Here is a 15,901-nt window from a genome sequence, read left to right as displayed (position 1 = left end):
AGCCTAGGCTAGATTGGGGAGAGTGAGTGGGTCTCACCCACTCTCCCGTGGGGTTATTCAGTTACCAGGGTGAAATGCCAAGGTACGTGGCATCTCGTTCGGGTCTGGAAACACCAAGCACCTAGGCGCTAGGCCATTTGCCACGCCAAGAGGTCAACGAGCTAGCGGATCATGCGGGCCAAGACCAGACAGCCAGGGATCCTGGTGTTTCCCGTGTAAGTAGAACGCCAGGGATGGACCAGATGCTAGAGATCTTGGCATATCCTTGCGTCTCGCGTGTAAGCAGAACGCCAGGGATGTTGGCATGGCAAAAAAAGTCATATTCGTTTTTTTGCAAACAAGGTTAGCCCAAATGGTCAGAACATAAATTTTTTCCATTACTAGTAGTAATGGTTTTTCTTTTATGGTGAAAGAAAAACAGGCATTTTCAGATCATTCTGGTGCAGGAAGACATAAGAGCAACTCCAACGGGGCGACTCATTTCGTCCGCTGGCGTCCGTATGGGTCGGCGCGGACACAAAATTCGGCCCAACGCGCCGAACCAAACGGATGCGCGTCCACTTGGCGTCCGCCTGCGGACCCATTCCTGTCCCAATTTTGAGCCGGATTTGCGTCGGCGCGGACACGAGACAGACGCGCGCACGCGCCTTCTCCTCTCCCCGGGCCCGCTGGTCGGTGGTAGCCTCCACTATTTCCCTCTATTCCACCCAAAACCCCTCCCGTCCACGCGCGCTCCCGCCCCACCCCCGCCATGGACGACAACCTCGAGGCCGCCGCCGGCCTCGCCTCCCTGGCCTCGTCCGGCATGCCGGTCGCCCCCTCCGGCAAAGGCAAGCCTCGCGCCCCCCGCAAGACCGCCGCGCCCAAGCCGAAGAAGGTGCTGACGCCCGAACAGGGGGCAAAGGACTCGGCCAAGAGGAAGGACCGAAGGCACGCGGCAAACACGAGGGATGAAGCCATCGCGGCGGCCGCCGCCGCCACCGCCGCGTAGCAGGAGGTCACCAACACCCGCGTCGCGGCGGCAACAAGGGAGGCACTCTACATGCTTGGGTTAAACCCTAGCCAGCACTGCCTCATCAACGCCACCGTGGCCGCGGCCAACACCGACTCATCGGCCTTCCCTCGGACGGTGCTGCCCGACTCACTGCTGCCCGACTCGCCCTGCACATCGGCTTGCACCCTGGTGCCCGGCTTCCACGTCTACCCGCAGGCCTCCTGCCTCTCCGGGGAGTGCTCGCTCGACGTGAGCATGGTCGTGCCTTCCACGCCCGCGCCCATCGACCTCAACGCCGCACCGGTGGCCGGTGGCCGGAGGTGCGATGAAACGGACGCGGCAGACGCCAGCCGACCATCTGTCGGGCGCACGCAACCTGTTTGACGAAATGCCGGTCGCTGGTGACGACGACTACATGCAGAACATGATCTTCGAGGGTGGTGTGCAGGCCACTGGCTTTGATCCCGACGAGACACAAAGCCAGGATGGCCGAGGGGCGTTCACGCTGCCCGCTGGCTACAATGAAGATCAGGCGGCCTTCATGCGTGATCAGGTCGGCCTGGACCTGGATAGCTTCCCTCTCGGCCATGAGTTTCTGGAGGACTACAACCTAGAGGAAGAGGACGAGTGCAACATCAAAGGGGAGCCTTTGTTCGAGGACAAGCTCGCCAACCAAGCCGCCGGGCCGAAGCCGAAGCGCAAGAGCAAGCGGACCAAGGCATACACGATGGTCGAGGACAAGCTTCTTTGCAAGTGTTGGAGAGACATTGGGCAAGACCCCAAGACGGGCGCCGAACAAGAGCATTCAACCTTTTGGATTCGTGTCCATCGTGAGTTCCATAAGCGCAAGAAGTTTCCGCCATACCAAATAGTAAGCGCGTGCGGGTGGGTGTCCATTTCGAAGCGATGGAGGGTGATCCAACAAGAGTGCAACAAGTTTTGTGCCACTCTTGAGAGCCTCAAGGCCCACCCCATGAGCGGCATCGGCATGCAAGACATGGTATGCTAGCAAGCCGCCCTCTTTTGCGTCATCAAGTTTATGCTTGCGTGTTCGTTTGCATACCATTTGCCAATATGCTTGCATGAAATACATTTGTAGGCATTCAAGGTCCAACACAATGGCAAGTACTTCAACCTCTCCCATTGCTTTAGGGTGATCAAAGACGAGGAGAAGTTCAAGGCGCAACATGCCGCCCTCAAGTCGCGTGGTGGGAAACAAGCCGTGGAGGAGGTTGGGGACGGCGAGAAGGCTCGATCGCGGGGGAAGACCAACTCCAAGAAGGAGGACAAGCGGGATGCGGCATCGATCGCCTTGATCGCAATCGTGGAGGGTATGATCACCAAGAAGGACTCAAGGGAGGAGAAGCGCCGGCAAGAAAGGGAAGAGCAAATGAACTTCTTCATGGAGATCCAAAGGAGGAGGCTTGATATGGCCGCGGAGAAGCAAGCAAGGATGCTTGAGATGGAGGCGGAGAAGCAAGCTAAGATGCTAGAGATCGAGGCCGCCAACGCCAAGACCAAGGCGAAAGAAGTGGCTCTCGCGAGCATGATGACCGGGGTGGAGATCGTGAAGGTGGATCTCAACACCGTGTCGCCAAGGAAGAGGCCGTGGTTTGAGATGATGCAGACCGACATGCTCAAATTCGACGACGAGTGATCTATGGCGGCGAGCGCCATCTTTTTTGTATGTCGGCAGGTGTGCTGGCATGACCACGGGGGCCGCGATGACGTGGTCGAACTCAAGTCCCACTGTGTGCTGGCATGTGTGCCAGCATAAACTGTGGTGTTATTTTTTGAAGTCGGCATTGTATGTCGGCGCTAGCATGGTGCCGGCATGAGACATGACGCTGACATTATCGGCCGCGGGCCTTTTTTCTAAATGTTGATTGCGGGCATGAAATGGGTCGGCGCGTTGGACACACTGCCGACCCAATTCTAAACAGGGCGGACGCCGGGCGGCCGGCCGATCCAAACAGACAAAAAACGGACAAATTCGCCGTCCGTTGGGTCGGCCCGTTCGAGTTGCTCTAGTTTGTTAGCAATCCGGTTTTGTCTCCGAGATGTGAGTTCGCTCACATGGCAATGTCAGTAGTTATGGTTTTGCCCTGCAAGATGTGAGCTGAGCCAATGGCTCAACTTCCATTAGTGGTACTGGTTTTGCTCTTATGGCGAAAGAAACATTGACGTTTTCAAACCATTTTGGAGCAGGAAGACACAATCCAAAGATGGCTCGTTGCAACTTATGGCACTGTGGCAGCGCTAGTACGTACACTCTACATTACTCAAGGCTCACTTAGTACACACCGCTTTGAGGAGATCCACTCATGTGCTTAGTTTGGGGAGCTGCTGCATCGGCACTCACCAAAATGCTACTGCTAATCATCAAGAATAATTCTGCTCTTATCTAGTAAACAATAGTCACTGCTATCAGTAGAATAGTAGGTCCCTCCGTGGCCTTGTGGCAAGTCGCAGGGAGATGGTAGCATGAGTCCGTAGGATACGAATCAGAGCTGCGTGCGTGAGGTCATTCCACAGTCCACCCATGCTGCCCCAAGTCTTGCGTGCGTGACGCAGCAATAGCATGCCTGCAGCTCACCACTAGCAGCACAGCACAGCTCCACATCGTTTATTTGGTCACGTGTGCTCCCAGCCCGAGCGAACAAGTGTGTGTGTGTGCATTATCGGCCACCTCTCTCCTCTGCGGCTCGCTCACATGTACTGTGCCAGTGCCTCCTCCGCTAGCCGCGCGATGCTTTTCAAGACAGAGCCACGAGCATTATTTTGCGTCCATGTTTCCTTTTTCTCCTCGCTGGAGAATGAGAGATGGAACAGCTGGCCGTTCGTTTTTTCCTGCAGGATTCGAGCTCGTTCACATGGCAATGGCAGGCAGGGCCGCAGGGGGAAGCTTTGAATAAGCAGACAAATGGCTCTGCTCCGGTAGTGGCAATGGTTTCCCTTTTATTATGGTTGAGATAACTGGCCTTTTTCAGACAGTTTTGGCGCAGGAAGACATGATCCAGTTGCTCGATTTGAACTGAAGATGCCGTAACCAGCTGCAAAAATCACTGGGCCGTGGCGGGAGCCGAAACAACCTTTTCCCCGAAGTGGAGCGTGTGGACTGTGGAATGGCGTTTGGCGTTGCCCCGCACCACCGCCGGTTATCAAGTCACCAAATAAATACACACGCCTCCAAATTAAATTAAAGTGGCACATTGCTGCTTTCCACTGGGCCTACTGAGTAACGAGGCATTCTTAACCAGTCCAGCCCAAGGCAGCGGTGGATTCATCGCAAAGATATGGCGCATTGGCATGTTTGCAATTGATCTTCTTGAATGTGAATGAAGAAAGAAGAAAAAAGTGGCGTGAGGCGCCGGAAATCCGGGCGGGACCCGGCGGAGCACGGGCGGAACCGCTGCGCGGCGCACGGACTCGTCAAGGAAGACGGCGGCTCGCGTGTCCCGCGTCGTCTGCCGCGCGGCGCTGCTTTTTCGCCTCGAGTTCCCGAGGGCCGAGGTCAGGCGTCACGTGCTTGACCGCGGTCGTGGCTCGCGCCTCCACGACGGCCTGGCCCCTTGCCCGCTCGCACTCCGCCGGAGTTTGGTGCAGAGCGCCCACCGTGCCGCTCATCGCATCTGCAACTTGCGACACAGCGCGCCGTGCGCAGGCGCAGCACGTTGGAGCGCCGCGCGAGGGCGTGTATGTGTCCCGGAGCATGTACGCGCGGTCCGCATCGGGCATCGGCGTGAGAAACTTTGAAACAGAACACTATTTAAAGCTAATTTTGTTTTTGGTATGAACCCCTTAAATGTCCAAACACCATGAAAATTTGAACGCACCTTGCGCACATAAGCACCTTGGATGCATAACATTTTACAATTTTTCTACATGAGTTTACTATTCACCGGGTGTAGATGAGCCTCGGCACCGTTTGAATTGCCAGTCGCTCGTTCTATTTCTTTCCTCGTTCGTCTTGTACATCCAGCTTCGCCCTTCGACATTTACACGAGTTTACTTTTCGCCTTAAGATGCACTCTTCAGGGAGGGAGTGAGTGCCCACCGGAATGGTGTTGCAGGCCTGTGTCGCTCATAGCCAGATCAAATCCACGAGCTACATCATATCCCCTCCCTCTCATCTCACTCTCTCGTCCGCATAATTTTTTCTACCGACTGATTTTCATTTAAAGGAGCCGAAATTGCCTTTACACCAATGGCCTGTTCCAATGACGATGGACACGGTCAGAGATCCTTTTGGAACGAACGTTTGCAACAAGGGTCTTATTACAATGGCGACAAACACAACCATGAGGCGGAGGTGCCTTTACAACAAGAGTCATATTGCAATGAAGGTTTGCGACATATCATGTTACAATGAGGTGAGCATAGAAGATGAACGATTACACGGTGAGCATCATACGATTGGACGGCTCGCGCCCCAGTAGATCTTTGTCATAGTTCATCAAGCCGACACGTAGCACACCCTTTTTTCGCGGGTTTTGCTAGTATATATCAGCATGGCCATCTCAGTAGCTCCCCTCAGCGTCAACTGGTCTGCTAGTACATGCCCCGCCATCACTCTCCCCTACCCAGCCGCCTCTTTCCGCCGCACCGGCAGCCTCTCCACATCGTACCAGCGAGCCCCACCCGCCTCCAGACGTTGACTCCGTCTTCTCGGCCACCTTTCCATGCATGCCCAGCTGATTCCCAGCTACGGGTCTCGACACACGTGGGCGACCGGCCACCACCTCTCGGTTGTCGCCCCCCGCTTCTCGAGGTCACCAGACCTCCCCCGATCGATCATCGCTTTTTGTTGTTTGCAATACCTTCGGACATCTACAAGGTGTTCGAGAAATAGCAAAAAATATACTATCGGGGAAGATTTATTGTGATCTATTAAAGCACCTCATCTACAAAACTTACCTAAATTATTGGGACACTTCAATAGCCCGTATCGGAGAAGTTTTTATGAGTTGGAGATGTTTTAAGTACAAACCCAAAATTTTTGGGATACCATCAAGGACCATTTATTTGAGAAAATTTTGTGGGGATTCGTTGGAGATACTCCAAGTGCCCCTTCCGTTCTTTTTACTCAGCGTATGAGATTTGTTTGAAGTCAAACTTCATACAGTTTGACCAAATTTAAGTTTAAAAATATCAGCATCCACAATATTGAAGTTATACAATATGAAAATTAATTTCAGGACGCATCTAATGATATTGATTTTGTATGAATGTTGATAACTTTTTTTATAAAGTTTGTAAAGTTTGACTTCAGACAAATATTATACATGGAGTAAAAAAGAAAAGTACAACACGCAGATGATACCAGCAGTGGCTAGTGGGCATCTTCAAACATCATTTTTTTTTTCTGAAAAGGGGGATAAATGAGTCTGCCATAAATCCATATCTATATACATCTATATCTATATCTATACCTATCAATAAAGCAAGGATCGTTTCTTCAAAAATTTCATCCGTTCACCGCCAAAACATATTAGAATTTACTTCTATCCAAGGTGGTACTAAACATTGGGGCGTTCGACTGCTAGAAAATAAAAAGCGCTTCCATCTAAACTTTCATCGCTTGGGCCACAGGCCCATTGCTTGCGCACAGCCTTTCCGAGGAAAAGGGAAAAATAATACCAGTTACTGGTGTAAAAAAAAACCCAGTTACTGGTGTCAAACTCACGACCTCATGGATACGTACCATGATGTGACCAGGCCAACTGCACTAGCTTTGTTCTATGTCTCAAAAAGTAGTAGGTTGTCCTCTCTATTTGCACCAGCCCCCAATCAAATTATATTTTCATCCGGCTATCAATTGATCTCTACTCCTAATGTCTCATTTGGTAGGTCGCGTTTCGGGTTTTATTTTCGTCCCACATAATATGGTCTTTTTTGATACTTCTTTGGTACTTGCTCCCACCTCCCGCTCAGCCGCAAAAAATCAAAAAAAAAACCTCCGTCCGAGTCCTCCACCCGCCCCCATGCCTCCCATCGCACCCATCTACAAGCGAAGGAAAAAAAGCCTATGAAAATTAACCCACGAAAAAAACCTATGAAAGAAAACCAGCGAAAAAAACGATGCCACACCAGATCCTTCGCCGCCGCCCTCGCACATCAAGCCGTCGCCCTCGCCCTCGCAGTTGCCGCTGATCCCCTCCTCCATCTCCCTCCCTCAAACGCCGCCGCCCGTCGCTGCCGCCGCGGCCACCTCCCGTCGCGGCCGGCCCCGCCACCTCCCGTCGCGGCCGCCGCGCCCAGCTCCAACCGGGGCCGCCGCCCCAGCTCCAGCCGCGGCCGTCGCGCTCACCTCCAGCCACAGCCGCCGCCCCACCTCCAGCCGCGGCTGCCGCCCCCACGTCCCACCGCGGCCGCTGCCCTGCCCCCTCAAGCGTCCTCAAGTGCGGCAAGGGCCTCAAGCTGCAGAAGCGCCTGGCCTCGAGCGTCCTCAAGTGCGGCAAGGGCAAGGTCTGGCTCGACCCCAATGAGGTTAACCCACCCCCTTCCTCTCTCTCCCTCGTCGCGTGTCTCGATTTTCTCGCGTATTCCGTAGATCTGTGGGCAGGTGGTGCTCCACGCGGTTTAGGTGATTCGAGGCGGGTAGATCCCTGCTTGCTTGTGCGGCGCTTGCTCATAGATCACATGAGCAGCCTTGGGTTGCTTTGGTGGCGGTTTATTTCTTGCGCTTGTGACGATGCAATTCGACCCTGATTCCTGGCCTTGCGCTGTTCTTGATGCCCGCTGCTGCTGTTCCTGATGCCCGCTGCTGCTGCTGCTTTCATGGCGGTTTATTTCTTTGATATCAGGAAGGAATTCAGGATGAACAGGATGCCGTCATCCCTTCTTGTTGATGCTTTGTTCATCACATCAGGATTCCTGTTGTCGCATGGATTCGATTGGTGTCTATGGATGTCTCTTTCTGCATGTGTGCACATGTCCCAGTGGATTTTGCAGCTGTGCACCAACTTATTTTTGGCGACCAAACACCATCGTTTGTAAATTAATTCACCGTTACTGTTGCTGTTTTGATCCAAATTAGAGTGAGTCCTGAAATCTGTTGTTCTAGGAGTTGAGTCCTATTTGGCGTGCATTCCTAACTACAGAAATCTGTTGTCCCCAAATCTGTTGTTCGAGGATGTAGAGCTCCGGGAGTGCGGCACCGATGAGGAACCTGCCCACGATGTGTGCGGCAAGGAGGAGGTGCTCGGGGCCGAGGAAGACGGGCGCGGATGGGTTGGGCTTCCCGGGGCGTTGCGGGAAGGCGAGCGTAGCCAGGAGGAGTAGGTAGGGAAAGGATGGCGGCTCGCCGACAGGTCATCGACGCCTCCTTGAACCAATGCCAAGGAGGTCTATGTCGCAGCTTTGAAGGCGCCTGACAAGCCCATCGTCGCGCCGCCGACCTGCTGACATTCGAGGTCGGCACCCGTGCGAACTCAGGTAACCTTGGTCGTGCTCGACATGTATTGTCACATCATCTCAGTTTCTTCATTTTATCAAAAAAAACTCAGTTTCTCCAGATTGACATGGTCAGCCATGTACTAAAAATGCTTGAATGATTTTAGAAGCACAACTATCAGTATGTGCACTTAATAAAATGCAAGTCCGAATGCAGATGCTGAAAAAATATTTTGGAAATTATACATTATTCAGTCTCCCAATTTGTGATTTGCTTTTTGTTTATGTTGTCCAGAAATGTACAAAGGACTGGCATGTGTCATCTATAGCATGTCCCCTTTGTTTGAATGTTCAACTAGAAGAGTTTCATCTCATTTGGCAAGGAGCACTGCAATAATACATGCAACTCTTCACAGCTACTAACATGAAGTTGCACTCAGGCTCTCGCATGGACTAAAGAGTTATTGTCGGTATGTATCATTGTTTAATTTTTAAAGTCTATAGGTTTATTTATATGGCAAGTATTGATCTCAAGGACAAGATTGATGTAACTACTGTCACCCATTCAAAAATTTCTTTAGAGGAATTACAACAGGTATTTTGCTGACCTGAACATTGAAATAATGAGTACAAAAGGTTCAGGGCATATGCGAATAATTGAATTTTGTATTTGCGGACAAGGGAGAAATGCCTAAATTAGAAGGCAGAGTAGAATTTTATACTCTGTTGTTGCAGTGTGGCTTTTGGGAATAATTAGCACGATTATCCCAGAGGTGAAACTTAGACACCACCATGGATTTGTCTGGCTATGAATCATGGTCATGAAATACGTTCATGTTGTTCCCTTTCCAGATGCTTTAGAACAGACCAGCGATGATGCTGGAATAAGAGGTTCTCAATTCCCTTTTATGTCATAGTTCATAATACAACACACATATACTGCAACCTCTTAAATTATAAAAGTATTGTCTCATAGATTATAAAATTTCATGATATCAAATTGTATGTACTGCAAATTTTCTCCTTTTTACTGCCTGCTTGATTGTATAAATAGAATAACTAGATAATGATGCTCCATGCATTACTAGAGCTGTTGATAGCTTCTCCACCTAGATTATTTTACACTCCCTTGTTAGGAGAATTTAGCTTAGATATTTAGGTGCAACACATGTACTGCGAAGCGAGATATTTAGTTTGTTTTTCTTGGGTAAACCATACTCTCGACATTCCACAACCTCTACTACTAAAGGTATAATTTGATTACTTAACTTCATACTTTTACCATAAATCTCTGGAAAAAAATTAATTGATTGTTAAAAGTCATGTGCTGCTGCATTGGACTATGAGCTTGAAAAAAGAGCACCTACCTAATACCTACAGAGGTGGCCAATCCTTCCAGTGACCTATATATGTAAGTATGTAAGTTAGGCTCGATTCCAAGTTAGCCTATACTATTTCTGTCACCACTTGCAAATATATTTTAATATAATAGAACTCCTATAGTTGTCTTCAATAGAGAGGGAATAAATCTCTAACGAATATTTTGGTACATTCATGCTATCTATCTTTTGCATTTAAAATAGAACATGCAATAGGCAGTCATAGCAAATCTATATACTGCATAAACCTTTACTTGAAATGATTAAATCACATAAATTGTCCCGTCCATTATAATTGATGATGTCTATACAATCAACCCAGCAAACAAATATTAGGCCAAATGATCACACACAGAACCAACAAAAACCTTAGTTCCATATGAAGCTGCCTAACAGAATCCATAACATACATCGACTAATAAAGCTTCAGCCTGCTTCAATTTAATAGTAGAGCGCGTTCAGGAATCAAAATCATGCAAATTGGTTATTTATTGTAGTTGGAAAAGAACTATTGTTAAAGCAGAGCCTGCGGTTAAGAAGTTCATAAGTCTTAGACGCTTCTTTTTGGCGTATTGAATGTGCAGGAATTGATACAATAAAGTTTCAATAAGATGTCATCATTATATCCATTGTCAATTTAGCTGATCATTTTTTAGCAAAAATTCTACGAAACTTGTAACGTATCGTGTTGAAAATCTGTGAGGAATAGTTAATGACCCTTTGACCCAATACACTTTGATCATTGATAAATTTCTATGTGTTAGTTGTCCCGTGACACGGATCACTTGTTCCTGGAACTTCCCTAGCTGAAGGAGAAACTGGAGAAGTACATTGACGAGGCCTCGGCGACTGGATCATGGAGCCCAAACGTGCTTCGCACCACCACGGATGCTTGATTGAAAGAAGGGTTGGAGCCTCGCTGCATCACCAGGGATTTGAAATGGGACGTCCCTGTCCCACACGAGAAGTACAAGGATAAGGTTTGCCATCTGAGCACACAGAGATTCATTGTGAAAATTTATCTCTCTCCATGTTGTATTAATGTTTGTCCATGTGATGAACCGTTCCCAATTAGCTTGGCCATCTGCATTAGTCATGATTTGCTACTGATTCTTTTTGGTTTATTATGTATCTTTGACTATCCAACTCCATGGACATGTTTTTATTTTCCTGTTGTCTTGAGAGCACACATATGGAACTGTGCAGGGCATGTTGAGCTATACATGGAGTATATATCTATTGAGTTCTGCAGTTATTTTCAATTTCGATGGTGGAAATGATTTAAGGATAAGTTGGAGGAATGCCTCGAAGATGTTTTATAATCTTTAAAAATAGTGGATGGTCTGAGGTACTGCATCTTTTGCCTTTTATCTGAACACTTGCAGCCAAAAATTTTATCCCACTGTGAGTTGTTTTGTGCACATGCTGCGTTATGTGTAGATATGGATGAGGAAAATTCCGTGCCTACAACATTATTTGTGTCTGACCCTGTCCGAGGATCCTGTGGCATGCTCTGATTTGTTTCAGAGTTCGGATGTTTCGATGTTGTGCATCGTGTGCTTTTGAGGCAGCAGAAGGTTGTACACATATCAACGTCTATGGGTGAAGATATCCTACCATATCTAGAACCGCACAAGGCGCTTGTGCCTGATGCCCCTTTCCTCCATGTCCGTGAGGAGAATCCCTATAGTATGCAGGTATTTTGTTAATCCCCTCTTATATTATTTAAATCTCAGCAAGACAACCACATATGAGGCAGGAACTGCAACGACCATTGTCTTCTATATCTGCTTGTGTTAACTTCCATTACTTTTAGCATGTGGGATATATGATGTGAGGGAACGAACATGCCATAAGGCACATGTGAGTCCCCTAGGTGCTCTTTGTATTACTATTCTTCTTATTCGGCTGGTTTTGATCTTCTTAATCCTTTTCGCATTAATACCGTTTGTAGTTTGTGAGATCTTTCTCTGACCACATGCAAGCTCCACCATCCCATTCTTTGTTATTTTATTTCCAACTTTAAGACGATTTTATCTTTCAAACCAAAAGTACAATTTATGATCCGTTTGCATATTGTGATTATGACGAGGAGAACTTCAAAACAACACCACTTCTGAATGTGTCTCAGCATGTTCTAAAAAAATCAAATTCTAAAACACAATGAAACACTATTAAAAGTACAGAAAACTATGAGATATTTTGTCAAACACGATAAAAGTTCAAAGTTCTGTTAGAATGACTCATTATTGAATTGTTGCATCAAATTATTAAATTTATATGAAACAAATTTGAAGCATATGTGAGTTTATAGGATATATGTTTTATTAATCTATGTACACAAAGCCAATGTTTTTAACAAAAAGAAAGATTATGCTTATACTTCATTATGCATCCTGTACATATATAATGGTATAGATAATTCCATTGCGTGTGAATGAACGGCGCATTGAGAATGGCGCCAGAACAAAACCATGGAAGCGAACTCCTTTTGCTTGTATCACAAATTTTGTGCCATGGTGCAAAAAGAGAGCAAGTGCATGTGTATGTTCAGATATGGTGAAACCAAATAAGGTTGCAACTAACATGTTATATTGACTTTCAGTTATGAACCTTATGACTCTGATGCTCTCAAGTTTGGCAACAGTTTGTACTAAGGGCCTGTTCGGCAATGCTCCGGCTCTCAACTTCCATTAACTCCGCAGTGAAGTTGAGCCGAACGAGCAAACTCCGTGGAGCTCAAATCAAGAAGCTGGCTATTCTGTTAGTGCAAATTTGAGTAGTAGTTTATATTGTATGTATATTGTTGGGTAGTAGTTTTTCCCACTAGATCTGAATATTAGGAAGGATATATCTTGTAGCTGGTCAGATTCAGAACTCATGTCGTGATTTCTTAAGGGCCTAATGATTGTTGTTGTTTTTTCCTTTCAAAAATTGAAACTCCTAGGTGATTATCGTAACTATCATAATTGTATAAGCAAGATTATCAGAATAACTAAGCAACTATTTTAGACTCACTTTCTATGCCAAGCTGGAAAATTGACATGCCTTATGATTATATATGCAACCAGTATTTTTTTTGAAATGCCAGTGGCAACGCATCCGTTACATGTTTTGAGACCTAAGGCGTGAAATTTTCATACTAACTACATATATTGTTTGTGCAGGATGGGTATGATTTGAGGAAGCGGTTTTTATCATACTTGCTAAAACATCGTGGGAAATGAAGCTAAAGGCAATTTTCCTGACATTGTGAAAGAATTTCTTAAGCGCATCATCTAGATATTGATAGTTTTGTAAAAGATGTTTAGTTGAAACATCACTCAGTTTGTTACATGGACATGTCGTTAATCTTTCTTTTTGTTATCAATTTACATTGCAAAAATAGACTTCAATTATTCAATAATTGTGTTTGTGTTATATTTTTTGTACATGTGAATTTTAACATGTAACACTTGCATACTATTTCAAGAGCCCGTGGCAACGCATGGGCACTCTACTAGTAAAAGATAATTTGTGGGTTGTCTTGGAGGCATTAAAGGAAGGATGCATTTTGGCAATTAAAAGAAATTATGTGGGCTGTCTTGGTGGGACTCTATTAAAGGAAACATCGAACAATTAGAAGGAATTGGGTGGCCTTCTTAGGAAGGAAGGATGGATTTCAAGGACATTTACATGGCAAGGATTGGACGTGTTGGTGGGGTGTATTATAAAGGAAGGATCAACAGTTAAAAGGAATTGGTGGGGTGTATTAAAGGAAGGGTCAACAATTATAAAAACGAAAGTTCACAAAATAAATTAATTAAAAGGAATTGTGTGGGGATGGATTCATGTGACATGGATTGGACATGCACAGGAGTTTCTTTAAAAAACGTGCATGATATGGCTAAAGGAAATGTGAAAGGAAGGATGGCAACGATGATGGGAGGAATCGTCGTCCCACCAGAACATGCACGTTCAGCTTCATTGTAATTGCAATCGTAGCAGCCCAGCCCATGTAAGTGGGCTAGGATGACCAGGGTTAACCAAGGATGATATAAAACACATCTTCATTTAAAAAAAACGAAAATCCAACAAATTTTGTCAACACAGGCACTGTGATCGGTCCATCTTCTCTTGAGTGCACTTGCATGTTTTCTTAAAAAAATGGTGCGCTTGTATGTTAGCATTTTTTCGGGGGGAATGGTCGGCCGGGTCATCTCCTACCTTTCTTTGCGGTGTACTCAGCACCCATGGGACAACTCTTGTTTCTTTTGTTTTTGGTTTTTCTTACTTTTTTTTGCATGCTGGTTAGTCATCCAGGATATTTAATCACTTCGACTCATAGCTCGCTCCTTCCTATCACTCCTACTGCATGGATTTGCTCTCGCCTCCCTTCTCTTGCGAGGAAATAAATCACGCCTAGGGTTCCTGTCTGCCACCACCAGCGCTCCGTCCCGCCGTCCGCCGCCTTCCGCAACAAAGTGCTGAAACCGTGACGTGCACATACATATGAACGAGGTGTGCCTGCAACTATCATATTCTATATTTGAATTATATGTCAATTCCAATGTGAAGGAGACAGTTACTGTGTGAGGACCCAAACTTTGAACTTTAGATCGACCGAGAGAGGAAAAACAATGCACAAGTGGCCAGTCTATGGATAATATGGGGTCACAGAAGTATGAAATTCTCGAAAACCAGAAGGCCAAGTTTTTTGATGCGCAATTGACACTTGAGAAGAGAAGGCCCGACAACAGGTAACATCCATCGTAAGGCAACAATGCAGACGCATCAAATGTTACATTTGCAAAGATGCAACAAAGAAGAAACAAGCAGGACAAGCACGTATTGCATTCTCTATACTAAGCTTTGCAAAAAAGGTAAACACCTACTTTGGGACACCTTTTGTTTCAACTTGACACAATGAAGCAGGCAAGTGGGGATACAATGGGTCACCGTGTTAAAATAGAGAACGTGGCTTTGAGGAAGGAAGGTCTTGAGGCATGTCTACTGGACTAGGACATGTGATTTCTCCTCCCGTTGCAACGCATGGGCATGTTTGCTAGTACCTACTAATAAAGCAAAGTGCGTTTCTTTGAATTTTTTTTCATCCATTCACCATTGAAAATATTTTTTTCTATCTGAGGTCGTACTAAATTTTTGTGTGCCCATCTTCTAGAAAAGGAAAAAAGGTTTGTCCAGAATTCCGTGTGTAGACCGCGTGTGTTCTGTCCAGGCGAAGGCAGGCCACTTGTTTTCCTGCCAATGTAGCTGGGAAACTCCTATTTGCTGCACGTGGCAGCAAATACAGAAAGCTTCGCAGGGTGCCCAAGACTGGCCCGGCCCATTTTACTTCTATTTTCTTTATATGTTCCTTTCTCCTTTTCTTTCCTGTTTTTTTATTTTTCTCTTCTAAGTATTATTATTTTCATTTGTAAATTAAAAAAAATTCAAAAAAATATGATTTCAGTTTTTAATTTTTTTCAAAGAATATTCAAATTCCAGAATTTTGTTGCTGTTTTGAAAAAAGTTTGGAATTTTAATTTTTTTTCTTGTTCCGAATTTTTTTCAAAATGAAAAAAATGTTCCCATTTTTCAAAAAATGTTTGTATTTCCCAAAATTGTTTGAGACTTTGAAAAAATATTATTGTTTTAATGAAATGTTACAAATTGAAAATAGTGTCCGCGTTTAAAAAATACACATTTTATAAAATTATTCTGAATGTTGAAAACATGTTCCCGTTTCAAAAACTGTTCACAAATTCAAAAATTGTACGTGTTTTTAAAAGGTTCATGTTTTCAGAAAATGTTTGCGATTTAAAAAAATGTTCCCATTTTAAATTTTGTTCGTGTTTCCAAGAAATAAATTTAAAAAACGGTTCGTGTTTCTAAGAATATTCAACAATTCATATTAGTTATTACTTTTTAAGTTGAAAAAAAGTAATAAAATGAAGAAACTGTTTTGAATCTGACACTATAGTATGTTCTTAAATATTTCCGCTAGCCATTGGTTAGCAGGACGTGTTCGTTCGAGTGGTTGGCAACATTGGGTTTTTTGCGGTCGTGAGTTTGATACTTCAACTCGTTTTTTGGATGTTTACCCATGTCCTACAAACATATGTCGTTTCGGTGCGTGGGCGTTTCACAACCC

General features: G+C 45.8%; 1 long non-coding RNA gene across 11 annotated transcripts; it reads left to right on the top strand.

Moving 5' to 3' along the window:
• The first annotated feature begins 7,136 nt into the window (after positions 1-7,136).
• On the top strand, positions 7,137-13,195 carry LOC123142574 (uncharacterized). Of its 11 annotated transcripts, none has more exons than XR_006470585.1 (4): positions 7,137-8,431; positions 8,685-8,859; positions 10,533-10,748; positions 10,975-13,195. It is a non-coding gene; the product is annotated as an uncharacterized lncRNA (long non-coding RNA). The 11 variants fall into 11 exon arrangements; XR_006470584.1 differs by having other exon boundaries at positions 7,139-8,431; positions 8,685-10,748; positions 10,975-11,116; positions 11,209-13,195; XR_006470583.1 differs by having other exon boundaries at positions 7,141-8,431; positions 10,575-10,748.
• The last annotated feature ends 2,706 nt before the right edge of the window (positions 13,196-15,901 follow it).

This window comes from Triticum aestivum, chromosome 1B, assembly GCF_018294505.1.
Source record: "Triticum aestivum cultivar Chinese Spring chromosome 1B, IWGSC CS RefSeq v2.1, whole genome shotgun sequence".
NCBI classification, from domain to species: Eukaryota; Viridiplantae; Streptophyta; class Magnoliopsida; order Poales; family Poaceae; genus Triticum; species Triticum aestivum.
The sequence above is the reverse complement of the archived record's forward strand: the minus strand, read 5'-3'. Positions and strand labels throughout refer to the sequence as shown.